The following is a 17,947-nucleotide window of genomic DNA, read 5'->3' as shown; positions in this document are numbered from 1 at the left end:
CAGAAAATTAGAATTAAAAGATGTTTACCTTAGTGCAGAAATAGTTTTAAAATTCACGCATTTTTTTCACAATACACATTTTCGAAGTTTGAAAATCCCTCTTATCCTCATATGAGTGGATTCCTAGTTTTATAAGGAACAAAACTTTATGAAGATATCACTTCAATATTCAAATTGTGATGCTTCTCTCTCTAGAAATATCAGTGCTGTAAGGGCAAATTCCTGGTTCTTCTTTAACATTCATTCCTTTACATTATCCCTATACTCTTTTTAAACTAATAAACCATTAGGATAAAATTAAGATAATTTAAAGAGTTCCATGATCAAATAAGCATAGAGAAGCTTGCTTGTTAGTCTTGTTCTTCTTACAATACAGTAAGATAGCAAAGGCCCTGGAGGAGTTCTCTGATAAAGAAAACTTACTGAATAAATAATAAGCTAATGCTTAGTAGTACCTACAAAAATATTTAATTTTTTTATTAATTGATCTCTTGCTGTACAAATATTGGCTCCTCAAATTATTCTTAAGCTAATAGACTAGATTTTGAGTTACATGATTTTTTAATCTCTTCCTGGGATAGGTTCTAGGATTTGAGCATTGTGTGTCCAATATAAACTAGGCTGTTTGGTTGCTTTCCATTACTATTATGAACAGGAATTTTTCTCTTTTTAAAAAATATTAATTTATATAACATTTGTTTGAAATGAAAAGGAAACAAAGAGTGATAAATCTCTCTGACATAGATCTTTTCTTTAACTCTCTCAGTTGCCTCATGTTTCCATATCTTGACTTGAAGATGAAAGAAGAGTGTTTTTTAAACTACATGCTGGAGCCAGGAGCCAGAAGCTAAGCAGACCCCATTCAAATGCATGACAAGTAAGCTTCACAATCCCACAAAACAGACAAAATTATGCACATTGATACCAACGATAAGCTGAGGTACGTGTCACCCACTGATTAAGTCAAGAGTCTGTATTTAAACTCAGATCTTCTGCTTCTAAAAGTCTTTGCTTTTTTGCACAAAATGGTAACATTTATTAATACTGAGGTGGAAGGGTCTTGCAAATGTAGGTGATGAGAAGGGAGAGAGTCCAAGAAAAGGAGACAATTTTTTTTCCAGTGGCCAGCATGATAAGAGGCACAGACCATCACTACCAGCTGCCAAGTCCCAGCACTGAGCTAAGGAGAAAGAGGATGAAAATGCACCAAAGAGAAGGAAGACTGGACAAAGAAACAGTAATACTATTGCTCACATTGCTGCAAAACTGCTAAGCTCTCTTTCTTGCCTGAACTTCGTACTGATCACTTGATATCATGAACATTTTACCAGACTATGCCAGGCTGGTTGTCTGCTGTAGAAGATAAGCAATGAAGAAACCAGAAGCTCCTATGAAAGCCACAGACTGTGTTGTATTTTTCTTCCATGTGTGTTTCCCACTTAACAAATACATGAGGATTTATTGAGGTCCATTTGAATGAGTAAGTGGATGAATAGAAATGGGTTTATATTAGAGAACTATTTACATTCCTGATGACCCTTCAGTTATTGCAAGTTTACAACGTTTTAGGAACTGGGCAAGATATGAATTTGTTAGTAAAATAATTTCAAAATTGTTATTCTGAAGAGGTGCATCAACAATGTTTGTGGTGTCAGTACATCAGTCATCAAAATGTCAATATTTCTTCACATTTGACAATAATATTTTGATAGTACATTATAACACCAAGTATTCATTCAACACTACTATGTATTCCTCACCTCTGCAACAAACCAAATTGTGTCTTGTCAATCTGTGTTGAGTACAAACGCTTCCTCTACAAGACAGGAGTAATCCTCCCTCTATGTTACATGGTAAGTAAAAACAGGATAGAAGGAAGAAAATCACTTAGTAGCAGTGCTTGCTAGGTGTTAGGATTATTTGTATGGAGATAAAGAAGAAAACCTTTGTTCTGGTGTTTTACAGAGGGATTTTTGGACCTTCCATGAAAGCCCAACGCTACAAGGCTTTTGTCGGTGAAATTACTGGCAGATAGGAACTTTTCAGCTAGCACATGTAAAGCTTCTGCCAGGAATGTAAACTGTACAATAATTTTTTTATGTTGTTAGACACCTACAGCAGAAACCTTAAACACCCATGTGTCAAAGTAAGACAGATAACCCAATAAATTTGCTAGAGTAAGGACAGGGCAAACAAACACAGCCTTCTGTTACACGGATGTCTGTTAACTCACTCCGACCACTGGCCTGAAACCTTAGCCTGCCACACGTCTTTCCTGCCGGGTTGTTTATTTAGACTCCCGTAAAGCCTCTTGGCACCAATTTTTAATTTTCAGCTTGCTTCTTGTCAGTTTTCTGAAAAGCACAGCAAGATCCACTGTTTAAAAAATAACACACACAAATCAGGGAAAGAGGAGATGGATGGCGTCAGGGGTAGGGTAATGGATGCCGGTAGCCCCGCGTGCAAGGACCACATTCCTGGTTCCATTTGTTTGAATGCAAGGGTTGTCAATCAAGGTCATTCATCCTTGCTTGGATTTTTCTGTGTGGCTGTCCTCATAGGAAAGGTTTGGCGTCATTTAGTATTATTTTCTGCACCCACCCATAAAACATTCTTTAAATGTTCTTTGGGAATCTTGAAAAAAAACCTGATAAATTCCTACTTTTGATTAGCTGGCATAAAAAGACTTCAAGTAATAGCCTTGTCTAGTAGACTTTTGAATTCAAAGCTTATCATCATTGAGTGTTATTTTCCTTTATTGTGCCTGATAATCCATCAAACTGCAACTATTTAGCACATAATTGTTTTGTGCAAGATGTTATACTTGAATCTGCTGGTGGAGTACACATATTTTGTGAACCAAAAATTGTAACTCAGGGTCTCATATGAATCCTCACTTCTTCCCTCATCCTCACCTCTCTTTCTATACCACTTCACCTTTCAGATAAATCAATAAATTTTAAAGGAGGAAAAGTTATCCTGGAAGTTAAGATATCTGCACCCCACATAGGAGTGCACAAGCTCAATTCTTGCTCCAGTCCTTGACTCCAGCTTCTTACTAAGGCAGACCTTGAAGGGGCAGCAGTGATAATTCAAGTAATTGTGTTTCTGTCACCCACATGTGAGAACTGAACTGTGTTCCTGTTTCCTTTCTGCAGGCATGGGTCCAGGACCAGTCTTTCAGGTGTTTGAGCAATAAACCAGCAGATAGAGTATCCCCAACCCCACTTTCCAAATAAATTTGAGTAATAAATGTGTAGCAGATAGGAGTGTCTCTCAATATCTCCTTCATAAATAAATTTCAAAACATCTCAAGCAAATTTTCCTATAATTCAATAAGTATATGCAAGGATGTATGCATACCTGCATGCATATATACGTAAATATCTCAGATTATCCACAACGCACATAATCCTAATCCTTCACCTCTATCTGCTGGCCTGGGGTCATCACCTCTTCTACCAAGTTTTGGGAAAAAGCACCACAAAGTGGTTCAATTATCAGAGAAAACAGAAGAAAACCTTATTTCTATCTATTGATCATTTCTTCGAGCAGATCACTTTTTGAGTTTCAAGTTCTTATTTATTGAAATAAAACTTGCCTTCCCTCTTTGGAGAAGGATTGGGAAGATGAAATGAGTTAAAGTATGTTGGAGCAATTTACAGTTATAATGCATCTTTGTGTCATCAACACAATCATTTTCTGTTGTAAATCTAGAAATTTCTCCTGCTTTCTAGAGTCAGATGGCACTATATAAGCAAGATGATTGGAAGACTTAGATGTCAACAGTTCTGCCTTATTCTCCACATAGTCTTCAAATCATGTTTGCTTACTTACGTTGAAATGTAAACTCACTGAATTTTTAATGAGATATGTACATACATAGCACAGATTTAGAAGACTGACACAAATAATATTTTACTATTGTAAATGACAAAGAATGTTAAAAAAATCTTTCACTGAAAAAAAGTGGACTAAGTTCAAAAAGAAACAATACAACAGGGCACTAACACAAAGGAAGAAAGCAATAAAGAGCTATCAGAGGTGTCTGTCCAAATCTAGAAAGATTTGCTCTCTGAAATTAAATAAATATATCTGAGTACAACAGAGTCAAGAAAGTCACTTCTGCAATCAGAGCCACATGCGAGTAAGCCATGACTACTTAGAAGAAAATGCTTTTCACAGGAAACCTTTGGCAGCTGTGGAAACTGGATTAGAAAGGAGTCAATTTAAGTGCACAAATAAACGGAATCTTTGTATATGGATATTAAGAAATGTCATTTTTGATATTTAAAAATAACAGATTTTTATCTCAGTTGGAATACATACGTTATTTGTCTCTCATTCCGTCACTGTCATTGCTAACTGGCTCAACGTTATTTAAATATCAAGCAAAGAGAACTAGCGTGCCGTCACTGGATCAACATATAACTTTAGAAATCCAAGTCTTAACACACAGAATATGTTGACAATAGGGAATACATGCTTTTTGTAAATCCCACACATGGCACCTGGCAGGACAATTCACCCAGAAAGCAATTCTACTTGAATTCTTATGAAACCTCAGAGGAGGAATCCAAGACATTTTTTTAAAAAAACAAAGTTGCAAATAAAATATTTCCAACAATAAAAGCTGAGAAAGTATACGGCAAAATTTAAAGTGTTTTTCTTTACTGGGGAAGCCGAATTTTCCTTACTTTTATACATATGTCTGTCTGTGTCCGTGTGCGTGTGTGTGTGTACGCGCACACACACACATGTGCATTCATGCAAGTATGCAGGGATTTTAAAAAGAGGCAATGATGGTTTCTGTTGTTATTCAGGTTGAGCCTAAAATATTGAGCAGATTTATATAACAAATCCCTAAGATGGTTTAACAAAAAAAAAAGTTGGTGAGAAACTCATCTGAACCAGCACGCAGCTGCAATATCTAATCCAGGCTATGTTCTGGTAATGCCAATAGATTCTTCTTTAATCCCAGTCCAACTTTGCTGTTGAGTTTCAGTTCATTTCATCACTCTTTTATCCAAGGTTCAATCACAACCACTGTAGCTACATGCACCAACCGTGATGAGATGTGTAAAAACTTTGTTGTTTCAAATCCAATTCAAATCAAATTTGAAACTTTTAGTAAATACTCACTTCCCAAGGGTTCATTTGTTTTCTCAATAGCCATGAAATCAACATCATTTTCCTTAGGCTCATTTCTAAGATCAGGGATTGGCAAACTTTGGGAAAGGGGCCAATAGTATTTAAGCTCTGAAGACCATAAAGTCTCTATCACAATCATTAAACTTTGTCACTATAATTTGGAGCCAGTTACAGACAATCATAAGCAAATACACATGGCTGTATTCCAGTAAAGTTTTATTTATAGACACTAATTTGAATTGTATATAACCTTCATACCACACAACATTATTTTTGTTTTGGCTTTAAAAATGAAAACCTTTAAAAAACAAAACACTTTTCTTAGCTAGCAGACAATGTAAAAATAGGCACAGACCATATTTGGCTCTAGATACACATCTGCTGACCCACACCAAGGCAGCTCAATAGTAAGGAGAGTGCCAAGTGGCACTTCTAGTTGTCACTACAGAGGTTAACTATGGGCTAAGTCCCTCCCAGTCATGAGTGATGTCCTTAGAGACATCCACTGAATATTCTCTGATCTCTTTCTAGACATATGGCAGAACTGTCCTTTCCCATGTCTTCAGCCAGTGAGATCATAAGAGTTGTTTTGGCCAAGATGTCAGGGGAGTTGACATTTGTTAATTAAAAAAAAAAACATTAAAAAACAAATACATGATTTACCATAAATCTTTGTTTGCCAGAGCAAGAAATCAAGTTCTGTTGCATCGACCCACTAATATTTTCTGATGGTTTGTCCTGTACAAAAGGTGATTAACTTATTACATATTATAATCATAAGGCATCCATACTGTCTTATAATGAATATAGGGAGCTAGCTTCTTCAGAAGGAGATAACTACTTTGCCAGCTGAAAGCGAGTTGTCAAATATATCATGGATTCATTTTCTTTGCATCTATGACCTATGGAGAAAGTTATTTGAAAGGTAGACTTTTGTTAAATGTTACTACTCAGTGCAGATGACAGTATTACAAGACAGATGGTCTGATATTTTTCTGGTGAATATGTAAACCACTATAACCTTTTTAGAAAGCTATTTTCCTGTATCTATCAAGATCTTTTGAAAAGTTTCAGGGTATTCAATTGTAACTTATATTTCTAAGATGCATCTTAAAATATGAACAAGGATGCATGTAAATATTTATGAATAATGATATCCATTCTTGTTAAAATAATGATAAATGTGGAAAAATTATATTCACCTTTACAAGAAATGCCAAAAACTAAAGTATGGTCATATTTAAAACCAAATTTATAAAGTAATTCAACAGCACAAATTATATATTATATAATTTAAGGATAAGCATGAACATTCCAATATGTGCAGACAGGCAGAGATCGAAAGAAAGAATGGAACCACACATTCCAAGAGGTTGGCTTTTCTACATTTTCCAGTTTTTCTACAAGGAGCATATAATTACTCTCACAACTAAAAATTGAATAAAAAATACTTTTTTAGTAATTTCATTCGAACCAACTGTAGATGCAGTCCCAGAGCACACCAGGTCCTGTATGTCTTTGCATAAGCTGCAAGCTGCTCAGGTAACCTCTTCAGGAAGAAATTCCCCATTTCTAAGTTTTTAGTTAGAATCACAAATTAAGTCATTAGAATGAAACTAGCCCACCCACCCCCCAAAACAGACAGGTGTCCAGATCAGAAAGAATAAGACCTTACCTTCTTTCAAGTACTGACCTGTGTTATTTACAACCTCACGACTATTTTAATTAACTACCTTAACTATTGTAAATAATATGTTTCAGGAGAATTTTATACATATTTTTACCCTACCCTTGCAGGCTTCTATCCTACAGCTACAGAAATAAACATAAGCAGCTTAACATGACAGCTCTTGTTCATTTCACAATCTGATCAGGGATTTGGTCAGCAGCATTTTGTTTGATGATTCCAGCATCTTGACTCCTTCCATTTTATGGGGCCACCATCTGTGAAAGCATCCTCACAGGCTTTGACTGGAGCCTCTGTATTCAGTTATTCAAACAAACCAGCAAGGATAATAAGGAAAAGGGGCATATGTCATTCTAGTTTCATTCCATTTTCCAGAAGATGTTCACGTAACCTCACTTAATCACCACCCAGGAAGCTAGGGAATAGTCTTTTTTATCCAAGGGTGTCTTAGGAAGCTCCTAGAACCATGAAATGAAAGAAAGAGTTTATTCCGGTGCAGAAAAAATTTGAAATCCTTCAGTTTTTAATAAAGTATATTTTCCATATATCATGAAAAAATAGTTGCACCAAAATAAACTAATATTTTAATTTCATTTTTCCAGGAATGTTTTGAAACAAAATTAGTGCTCTCTGCAATACAGGTTTAAAAAAAAAGGAGCTACCAGCTCTTAGCTTTCTGAACTGCATGTTCTCTTAATTCCTTTGCTGAAATAACTTTCCACTCATTTAATCTTTCTCTTGCCAGACCCACAAAATCAGGTTTAAATTTCATATCCAAAAGCTTTTCTAAGCATCCCCAGGAGAATAAATTTGTCCATTTCTTCATGGTACTGTTTCATTAATATCGTGTCTCTTTTAGGGGTCTTGTTTGTATCAAGAAAATTATGGTGTTTTCCTTTTTCAGAGGAGGAACAGAACCATGAGCTTCCATGACATCAAACATTGTGCTATCACATAGTAGGCACTTAGAAACTGTTAACTCCCTTCCACCGTTCAATCAATACCTGTTAGGCTTGCTTTTCATATAAATGGTGCTACTCTTAGCTCCTCTACTTAACAGATATTATATGAAGAACATTTACAAGGCAGTTCAGAAGAACCAGCCAATAGAATACAAGCTTTAAAAACCTCTCTGGGGATTGATTTAAGAGCCAAAGTATCTAGCATAGGATTTCTTATTCCACTGATAATCCTGTTGTATTTTCCAGATTTTAAAACTCTCTATGGATTTTTCCTGTTCCTGGAAAATCCAAGTTCTTCAGTAAATCAACTTTTCAGCCCAGTGGGTATAAAAACAGACTGTGTTGCAAATGTGCTTTAGCTTTGCTTAGTTTGCAGGCAAATGGAAAGAAAAGCAAAGAAATAAAATGAAAGTGAGAGGTGCGAACTTTCCCCATCCATCTTAATGGAGTGCTAACCTTCCTGCCTCAAGGTGACCCTTTGAATTCTAGAACTATTAAACAATGAGTTGAAATCCAAACACTCAGTCTGGGAGTGAAAACTCCTTGAGAAAGGACAGCTGTGTCCAGTTTTGACTCTGATTCAGGCTTAAGAAAGCAAACACACCAAATAAATTGATTCTGGTTGCCTCTGTCAGTTTTAGACTCTAGAAGCTGTCCTCTTTGCTCTGCATTGAAAGATTCACCTTGCTTAAAATGTGGATATGTGCAGAGGTGGTCTGCTTTACGAGATGGCCCCTGAGTCAGGCTACATTACATGAAAGACTTTAGTTTTTGTCAAAGAGTATCCCAATGCTTACAATTTAGAACCATAGTGATGGTTGGTTTTCATCGACTAAAGTGGTTTGTCTGGTCCCTAATGCTATGGATTACATGGAAGTAAAATGCAAAATGCGGTCTTCTAAGACAAACCAATAGATCCTAATAAGAAGCAAAACAGAACAAGTTATAGGACTAATTTCCAAAGCATTCTTCCTGATTGTTTCTCAGTGTATAAAATAAAATAACTGAAACCAAATGCCAACTTCCTTCTCATTCTGCTGTCTGATAATTGGGTAAAAGCACAAGAGGAAAAAGAATACTTCCTTTGAAGTCAAGTCAGACACGGACTTCATTTCCATCTTTAGAATTTACCACCTGTTTTACCCTGGGCAAATTTATGAATTTCTTTGATATAGGTATTTCATATTTAACATATGAATAATAATGTTACTTTATAATTATAATCATTTGAGAAACTAAGGGACTTTAACATGAGTATAATAAGCAATAATAATTATAATTAGTTTTTCAAGATTAATAGGGGATCAGACAGTTTTAAGAGAGCTTGTTTAGCACAACCCTCCTTCAGTTTCTCCTATAGCTTCAGTTTCTCAGCATAGGTAATAGCTGCAAATAAACAAACAGAAAAAATTGAAAATCCTCATTGAAACCTAACCAGAGAAAAATATTTGAAAGTAAAATACTAAAATATTAACAACATTGCCTCAGGACTTTTTGTTTGTTTCTCTTTGCTTGAAGATTCCAAATTTTCTGTATATGTATTAATTGGTTTTGAATGTTTTAAAAAATATTTTGTGCAAGGGAAAAATGAGTTACTATTCAACAAACACATGGACTGCTTATCATTCAGCTTTTGGCAGATTGTTACATATCAATCATGCAATAGCATGCCCCAGATTTCATGAGGGTATTTCTAAAACTAGCCTTCTATTACATTTATTTTAATCTTATGTATATAGTTACACTCTACTGTTACATAAATTGTGTTATTAGGCTGTTGTATACGGCTATTGTATAAATGAGACAGAATGGGGTAGCCATCATTCTGCAAACTAAGATCATCAAAACTTCCTGTGAATATGTTAAAATAATAATAAAATAAACCAAGTGATGCCGGGCAGAAAACAAGCAGATACTGATGTGGTTAAATGGTGAAGTTACACTGGGTATTAGCAACAGAATATGTTTAAACAAAGAACTCCTCAGAATCTCATAGAGTCCTTAAGACTAATTGGTGGAAAAGATGACAAAGGATTGGGGGCAGGAAAAGAGTAAAACAGAAGCAGCCAGAGATTGCTCAACAGGGAAGGGATGTAGTGCATAAGAGTTGCTAAGAGTAGAGTAAGATTCACTGTGTTACCTCACACACTGATGTTTCACCTGCAAGTGCCAGAATCCTATATGGGTGCCGGTTTATGTCCTGGCTGCTGCACTTCCCATTCAGCTCCCGCTTATGGCCTGGGAAAGCAGGGAGGATGACCCAACTCTTTTGCATCCTGCACCCACGTGGAAGACCTGGAAGAAGCCCCTGGCTCAGCTCAGGCAGTTGTGGCCATTTATGGAACAAATCAGTAGATGGATCTTTCTCTCTGTCTCTCCTTTCTCTGGGAATTAGCCTTTTCACTAAAAATAAATAAAACTGAAAAAAAAAAGAATGGAGTCTGGAATTGCATTAATTATAAAGAAACATATAGGTCTTCAACTTACAAAAAGTGGAGTTACAACTCTACAGAAGGCTGGCAACAAAATTACTGATGGTGTGACAATAACCATGTTAGCTTCTGTTTATTGAATGTTCTACTTGATTTCAAATGTGTTGGACAGATAAATATGTAATGTGACATAACTTGAAAAGTAGAGGTGAAGTTGTTGCTTTCTAGGTTGTTTGAGTGACTCAGCAACATCAAGGATACAACACCTCCTGTGCATTTTCTCTACCCTCCTCTATGTGTCACAACTCCCTGCTGCTGAAGAAGATTGCTGTCATTCCAGGAATCATGCTCTCATACAACCTCCAGGATGACAGGAAAAAGTGGTGGAGGTGAAGGGGCCAGAAAGTCAGAGTGGCAGAAGGCTTCTTCCCAACTGTCTCTTTATCATGTAGAAAGACATTAGCTATAAGTTCTCATAACAAACTCTTTCTTCTGTATTAATAGTTGCAATTGGATCAAATCTTTATGGAGAAAGCAAGAGTCTGCATTTTCCCTCTCTAATTTAGATTATAGGTTCTGCCCACCTACATGGGGTAGCAATGAGCTGCCATGTAGAGAATCAGCAGTGGGCATTATAACTGTTACTTTCTAAATAAATATTTCTTAAAATAGAAGGACTTATACTTGGACTCACACCACGTCTCCCCTACACACACACACACACACACACACACACGCAACACTAACACAGAGCCAGCACTGCTAATATTGATTGACCTCTGATTTTATTTTTTCTCTTTATTCTTCCTATATTCATTGTCCCTTGACTGAGTTTAGAGAACAAGATCATCCTAAAATTATAGAAGATAACATCTAGTTTCTAGCTTTTAGATTTTTCAGGACGTTCCTTTTGCTTAGATATGACTAGAGAAACAGCAACAATGGAAGCTAAGAATATGTGGTTTCTGCAAATGATTATATTTTTCTGAATTGTTTCAAAAATGTTTAATAAACCCCTTCAAAATCATACAATAAATTATGAATATTATGCAATCTTAGACCTGGAGATAATGACAGGCAAAATAGAAGTTACAAAAATATGGAGTATATAATTGAAACAGCTTTCATTGATTCACTGAGACGCCATGACTATAGCTATTTTAAAAACCAAGCATGAATATGAATTCATCATAGCTTAATTTTTAAGCAAGCAAAAAATATTTTCTGGGTAATATTTTAAATAAAAATTCAGCTATCCTTGATGACTTAAGAATAATTAAAAAGTGAAACTAAAAATAGGTGACAAATCCTATCTGAGTTTTTTATTTTTGCTTTTCAATAAAAACTAAATGCCACACAAAATAAGCACACTAGTCTAAGACTGTCATGCATTATAATAATTGTTTTGTAATTAGAATACTTCATCTTTTATAAAAGCTTATTATCTATGTAGTACATTCATCTGCACAAATATTCTTGAATTCCCTAAGGTAATTAGTTTCATAAAATACTGTGGGATGGCATATTCTCTCTCATCAATACTCCTGAGATTTCTAAACCACAAGCATTCTTGCTGCAATGTTATTTTGAGGTATATAATTAACAAAAAATATAGTATAATATTCATGTCAAATTTTACTTGAGCAAAACACATATGTATTCCTAGATGACCTAATTAGGTAAACCAAATTTATCTCTCAAGTCATGACATCATATCCCTTCCCTAGAATCAACATGGAAAGCTTTAGGAAGCATTTGAATCTGTGTTTTAATTTCATAGTTGCCCGATACTTCATATCATAGTGTGGATCTATGAAATGTCCCATGATAATGCCTTCCAACTCTACTTCGGGGAAATTCTCGCTTTCTTCTCTAACCACCCAGCCCGCTCCTCTTGGCAAAGTCTTCTTTACTTGCCATCTGGGAAGACATGGGCAATCTCAGCTCTTTCATTCATCAACTCTTCATTTAGGGCACATATATTTCATAACTCTTTTCAATAAAAATTTGAAGGAAGGGAATTTCATTTTGTTATTGTATAGTAGCATCAAATGGCTTCTTCTTTACTTTCCTGCTCAAACTATATTCTATGCAAGTTTTTCACCTACCAAATACTCCAGTAACATCCAGGGTTTATCGATATGTTTATTAATCTTGTACCCTGTTCCATTAGCATGAGATATGAGAAAAAAATATTTCTATTTAAAGGCAGTTATTGAAGCACTACTTGAGTACATTAATTAACAGTTCCTCCAGTCTACAATAACAAGAGCCAACTCCAAGGTAAAGAAATGAAGTATCTCTTTTTCGTGGACGTAAAATTATAACTGGCTTTTCAGTTAAGTGTGACTATCATGAAAAAGGATGGATTCTAAGAATAGCATATTACCAAAACTATTATTCATATCCAAAGTAATAGGGACCAATAATATTCACAAAATTCTGCTTGCTTAGAACAATTCATTCTTGCACATTAACTACATGCAAATTTGATAAATAAGTAGAAAAGCTAAAGAGAAAATACAAAACACAATTAACTTTGTTAGCCTGAAAGTGTTTTCTGTTAAGAATAATTATACTCACTGGAATCAAATCATAAAAAACTTTAAGAATCACAAAAACAAATCAATTAAACCACAAGTGACCCATATAATGTATATTATCTAAAAATATAACAAAGTATAAATTATCCACTAAAAAATACCATGTTCAAAATCCTACATATCTCTGTATATCTCTGTAAGTTCTTAGAAAAGTTACCGAAAGCACAGGCAACCAAAGCCAAAATAAACAAATGGGACTACATCAATCAATCAATCAATCAATCAATAAAAAGAAAGAAAGAAAAGAAAAAAGTTTCTGTACAGCAAAGGAAATAATGGACAAAGTGAAGAAGCAACCAACAGAGTGGGAGAAAATCTGCACACTTCATAACCCAGGATATACAAAGGGCTTCAGAAACTCAATGACAGCAAAACAAACAAGCCTGTGAAGAAATGAGTAAAGGAAATGAACATTTTTCTTTTGAAAAAAAGTTTATTTTTGTCGGAAAGGCAGATTTACAAAGAGAAGGAAATAAAGATCTTCCATCCTCTGATTCACTCCTCAGGTGCTGCAATGGTTAGAACTGAGGTAATCAAAAGCCAGGACCAGGAGCTTTTTCCAGGTCTTCAACGCAGGTGTAGGGTCCCAAGACTTTGGACCATCCTCTATTGCTTTCCCAGGCCACAAGCAGGGAACTGGATGGGAAGTAGGGCAGCCGGGACACAAATCAACACCCATATGAGATCCCGGCACTTGTGAGGGGAGGATTAGCCAATTGAGCCATTGCACTGTGCCCTCTCCTCTCCATCAAAAGAACAAATTGAAATGGCTAATAGACATATAAAAAAGCCTCAGGCTCCCTAGTTGTCAGGGAAATACAAATGAAAACCACATTGAGATTCTTTCTAATCCCAGTGAAATGGGGTTAGCATTACAATGCCACATGCTTCCACGTGTCTACGGAAATGAAGAAGTTCCAAAGAAAGGGGAATATACTGCTTATTCAGGTCAGAAAATGGGTGACCTAAGCCCAGGAGATAAAACCCCAATAATTTTCAATGTGTCTTGGGAAATGTTTCAAAACGTTCAAATTCTAGCCAAAATTTTTATATTCTATGACAGTAAATATTCTTTTGTTTTTTTCAAGATTTGTTTTTATTGGAAAGATGGATTTACAGAAAGTAGGAGAGACAGAGAGAAAATCTTCTACCTATTTGCTGGTTCACTCCTTTAATGGCTTTAACTACTGGAGCTGAGCCAATCTGAAGGCAGGAGCCATGAGCCTCTGGCTCATCTGTCAATGGACGCAGGGTTCCAAGGCTTTGGGTCATCCTCCAGTGCTTTCCCAGGCCACAAGCAGGGAACTGGAACGGAAATAGAGCTGTTGGGACACAAACTGGGGCCCACATAGAATGTTGGCACTTGAAGGCAAAGGATTAGATAATTGTGCCATCCTGTCAGCCCCTGAATATTCATTTATCATTACATAGTGCACATACTTTGGCTGTTCCCAAAAAGATCAAAGGTTAGCTAATTTAGCCAAGCAAGGATGAATTTCTTACAGATAGGAGATGACTTTTTTAGGATGTAAGTGTTTACAAACATTCAGTAACAGAATTGCCTCCGAAAGGAAACTACGGAAGAATATTTCTGGGATTTTGCAAGGAAAGCAAAAAGAACAAAGAATTGCACAAGCTTACTCCAGATGGCTAGGACAAAACAGAGCCTATGTGCACATCACTGAAGTCAAATTGACCTGTTGGATAAGATTAATTGCTCTTTCCAAACACATCTCAGACAAACTTTAGTAGGTGTTTCTCTTGAGTATTTTCTGAGCTTTTAGGGATACTTTGTTCTGTCCTGAAACAACCAGGTTAAAAACACTTGGGCTTTTTCATTATTGCCTCAGAAGCACTATGGTAAATGCTAGATTTTTAGGGTTTTGATTGTTCTTCCAGGGGAGAGAGCCAAGGAAGCTATGATTTCTTCAATGATTAAGTAAGACTCTTGAAATGGAATGTTGAAAGGGAATATGGAACTGTATCATAAAATGATAGCAATAACAATAAAATGTTTTTAAAAATTAAAAAATAAAAAGGACCAAAAAAATGGAATGTTGAGCCTTTTTTTTATCCCATTGCAGACAAGAAATTTCTTTGTGTATAATGACCTTTATGGTTTAATTTTATTGGAAAAGTTCAACTAATTTATGATTTATAAAATTATAACTGTGATTTTAATTAGGTTGAGTTAATTGGCAAATCATAACCACACAAAAAGAATCAGTAGCCTGTAGATTAATCAGAGAATATTTGAACTGAAACTTCAAGTAAGAAAAGACAGGTCAATAAAGGTTTTTGAAAGCAATAAGAAACCTTTTTCAGGGATGCAGTCATTAAAATAACTCACTGTAATCACCCATATTACAACTAAATTCTGAGAGTGCCTGAAAAGAGCGATAGCTCAGGAACACAAAGTATAATTGAGTAGGTGAAAGTCCCAGACATGGATGCTTATGAACATGCATGTATTTCATTTTCAGGAATTCATATAGGGTATGAGGAAGATAGTAGATGCCTATGATCATGGGTCTTAGGCTAACTTTGTAGATAAACATGTCTCTCCACTCCATTGGTGGTCAGAGAGTCTGCATTCAAACCCAGGTACACATAGCCTCATCTTCTACACTTTCATATATATATAGATATATATATGTTTTATTAATTAATGACATTGCATTATGTGACACAGTTTCATAGGCTCTGGGAATCGCCCCACCCTTCCCTATGCTCTCCCCCCATGGTGGATTCCTCTACCCTGTTGCTGTATTACATTTCAAATTCAGTCTAGATTCTTTCATTGAGAGAGTATACCAAGCGTAGAGTCCAGCATCTTATTGTCCAGATAAATTCAACAGTTTCTTGGGGAGACCATCTCTGGTCTAAAGGCAGAGCTGGCAGAATATCATCCCAATCAATTTAAAGCCACATATAACATCAACGACAATTTACAACATTATGGAATTAATATACATGGTATTGAGTAACCAATATGTTTTAAAAAATGCAAGTTCTTAACCGCATCCTGTGACTACTTCATTGACATTTCAATTTTAGTTTATACACAGAACCGGCTGCTATACACCTTAAAATGGCTATAGGGTACTATTCAGCTGTCTCATGTCTATTTTCATTTTAGTATTTATCAGTTTATAGTGTTGAAGCATAATTTTGCTGAACTTGGCAGATTTTAGGGTAGTCTAAACTGGGTTATAACTCTAACAAGGCATATGTCAACAATTGAGGTGCAGAACAGTTTTAGGAGGGGTGTTCAGAGAAATCTTCAATACCTTAGTGAGGAGTAATCAATCTTTGTGTACTACCTAGTAAGGTATGTGTGAGTCCAAGCTGACCGTTTCCTGTCTGATTCTAAGCTTTCCTTGTTGTTCTCTGACTATCTATTCTAATTTGTGTGTGTGTGTGTGTGTGTGTGTGTGTCTACACTCAAAATTTAATACCCATGAAAAAAATTATGCCTCATGGAGAAAGGCTGTATCTCTTTAAAGAGCCATTGTTATCTGGAACATTCACTTTCTAATCTTCCTGCCCAGAACCATTGCTTTTTACCTGGGAATTGCTGGTAATATTTTAGGACCATGGTCATGTTTCTCTGGGCCTAGGCAAGGATAGGATAAAACTGGCAGGGTTTGTGAACTACTACACTTGACTCAAACTCTGTATTTCTTCAGTTGGACCTGGAAGGTAATATTAGCTCCTATACGGTGGTGGAAGCCTGGACTGTGTGAGGTTGATGAAGTACCAAGACACTCATATTTTCCAACACATGGGAGATACACAATAATGAATAACAAACACTTCAGCCAGCCACAGAAGGGGTGTGGAGGAAGAGTTTGGACATGACGCCTGTTGTCATTCCTGTGCTTACAAGAAATACTCTACTCTTCCTCCACTATATGTCCCTTATTTGCTTCTGCTATTTTAGCTTGCATTACTATGTATGTATGTATGTATGTATGTACATCTTTAACAGTTTAATTTGTGTTATTACACCTAATAACATCAAACGCATATTGTTTACCAGAAAAGATGTTTTGCTTAGGATCCAAAACTTCAATTTTTGTTGCTAAATAGATTTCATAGCATGTGCTAAAAAAAAAAATAAAATGTGCATTTCTTTCAAGGGCAATAAACCTTCCATTTTAAGAGTCACTGGTTCATAAAACTATCAACTTAAACCATCACCATGACTATTTTGACCATGTTTCCATGATATATATTATATTAATATTTGTTTTTGGCTCATTTTTATGAAGTTTTTCCCTTTTTAAACTTATTATTCTTAAAAACATTCTATTTGTTGAAATAGACATATGTGTGTTTTATATTTTCATAAGACATCAACTTTCAAATAAGATTTTGAAAGAAGCCTTCTCAGATGAGATTCTATGAGTTCTTTTCTGGAGGATTTCTTTTTTTAAGGTCACCAAAAGAGTTCTAGTACTATATTTCCTCCAGCAATCCCCTGCTTAGCATACCTGGAGGATACCTTTGCTTTCTTTCTCTAAGTGGTTGTTCCTCCTCTAAAACTACAGAACAGTATCTCTACTCTAAAGGTTCAAAACAGAATATGAAACAAAGGACAGATACTCCTTTTTTCCTGAGGAATTGAAATTCAGAAAGAGATTTCAAAAATCAGTTATATGCTCAAGGATTGAAAGGAAGTGGATGATGTATTTGGAACCTACAAGTTAAGATTGAAATCAGAAGTGAATTTGATCTCAGAGGATGGGTGGACAGACCTCCCAGCAGCATGGTAGCTAATAGGGGTACCTAAGTCAGGTCGGGCTCAGTGCTTGGGGCTCTAGCCCCATCCACCACTGCCAGGTGGTGGACAAATTCTCGCCCACTGGCTGTCAGGTGGCAAACTCTGGTGTCTTGGGGGTGTGAAATTACTGCCTTGTCCATGGATAAGGCCACTGTATTTAGGTGAGGAATGAATCCTGAGGAATTCTCAATGACAGGGCCACTGTACTTGCAGATAAGTGAAGGGACTGAGACCTGGTGGTTTGAAGGGGAGAGACCAGAAGATCTTTATGGTCAGACTGATACAACAGCCCACATGGAAGTCCTGTTTTGGCCTTGTTAGGATGG

Source organism: Ochotona princeps, chromosome 14 (genome assembly GCF_030435755.1).
Source record: "Ochotona princeps isolate mOchPri1 chromosome 14, mOchPri1.hap1, whole genome shotgun sequence".
Taxonomy (NCBI): domain Eukaryota; kingdom Metazoa; phylum Chordata; class Mammalia; order Lagomorpha; family Ochotonidae; genus Ochotona; species Ochotona princeps.
The sequence above is the reverse complement of the archived record's forward strand: the minus strand, read 5'-3'. Positions refer to the sequence as shown.